The following is a 1,738-nucleotide window of genomic DNA, read 5'->3' as shown; positions in this document are numbered from 1 at the left end:
TCCCAAATAAAATCAGTAGTCTAGACGAAACATAGACACCAGAACTGATCAACAGTTGTCTGACTTGCATCTTCTGATGCATCTTGAGTGGGTCATAATACCAACTTTATTTTCAGTGGTGCATAAATTAATTACACGCATTTAATAACCAAAATATCATTATATTCCCCCTTTAATATCATAAAGGCTTTACGCCAGGGAAGCACTTAATAGTGCAGGGGGCCATAACAGGCCATTATCCTTGTGTAATGCTATTACAGAACCAATTATGCGCCATTATACTTGCTTTTTTTTGCAGTTTATGTGATTTGATCCAATCCCGCGTCCCTGACTTGAAAATTTCATCTGGGTACTTTAAAGTCTAATTTTCACCCGGGCTGAGGGAAGGGCTATCTCCCTCCGCTGAGCCTGTGTCTCGGATGCATTTTAAAAGTAATTGCAAAGGGTCCCGCCGCAGACGGGAAGCGAGCGTAAATCCAGGGACCCCTCGCTGTGAACAAAATCAAACTTTGCTTTTGTACGGTCGCTTGGAAAGACAAGAAGTGTGCAAAGCGGGGCCCCCAAAAACCCGTCCAGTGGGCAATTAACAAGCGCTTTGTCAGACTCCGCATCCAGGGGAAGATGCCGTGTGGTCGTGCATCACTCCCACCAATAAGGGGGCAACCCAAAGGGGATGTACAGAGGGTCTGGGGAGCTCGGTGAAAGCGAAGTGCATATAAAATAATGGGATTTTTTGTTCACATTCCTGATGTTTGCTGAGAAATGACGCTCTTTTTTTTCCTCCTCCACACACCACGTGGGCCATTTGTAGGGCCCAATAGACCTATCCAAGTTACTCACTGTAGACAGCGCTGGAAATAATCAGATTAAGGCCAATTATGCGTGAGATTATAAAGGCAAGTGCTGAGAGGCAGAGCATGCTGTAGACAGATATAAAGACATCTGGCCACTTCCAGAACTCCGCAGAGCCCTTCTGTCTCTGCAGCCAACAACTCACAGCATCTTATTCCAATTAAAAACCACCCCAAATCTTACTGCTGATTTTTACCTCTGGTTGTTTTAGGTATGGAATTTTTTTTTCTGATTATTTACCTTCCGGATTTGGGATGTCACGCTGTATACATTTTACGAGTTATTTTGCTTAAAAGGAAACTGGTGCCCAAACTGAACGCAGCTTCCAGTGGATTGGATCATTTGAAATGAAGACAGCCTTTAGAGTAATGAAAGGCTTTATTGCTATTTACTTGGGTCAGAATAGTTTAGACTGGAAAATAACTTCTTTTTAAAAAAATCAATCCGTTGGTATCTCTAGGTAGTTCTCCTTTGGGTGAGTGTTTTATCTGTGAGGAGAGAGAGAGAGATAGTATTTAGAAACTTCTGTTGGTTCTGAATGCTGTCCGCTAGCAATGAACTCTTTTACTTTCTTCTTTTAAGATCACTGTAAGCAGTATTGGAGGCGATTATTTTCTGATACTGTTGAGATGGGCTGAGGACTCACCACTAAATTTCTGTAGGAGCGCTCAGTTTATTGTCTGTTCATTAATAATTATTTGCCGCCTGATGAAATCTCGCCGCTGGGGTTTGTAGTTGTTTTGTGTGAATGATGGTGGTGGTAGGGGGGTGTGGGTGTGGTTGATTTTTGAAAAAAAAAATCCGTATTATTCCGATCAAGAGAATGACTCTTTGGTGTTTCTTCCGCAGCTCTGGACAGCCGCCGTCCTTTGCCTTACTCCTGGCA

This window comes from Lepidochelys kempii, chromosome 7 (assembly GCF_965140265.1).
Source record: "Lepidochelys kempii isolate rLepKem1 chromosome 7, rLepKem1.hap2, whole genome shotgun sequence".
Taxonomy (NCBI): domain Eukaryota; kingdom Metazoa; phylum Chordata; order Testudines; family Cheloniidae; genus Lepidochelys; species Lepidochelys kempii.
Note: the sequence above shows the minus strand (reverse complement) of the source record.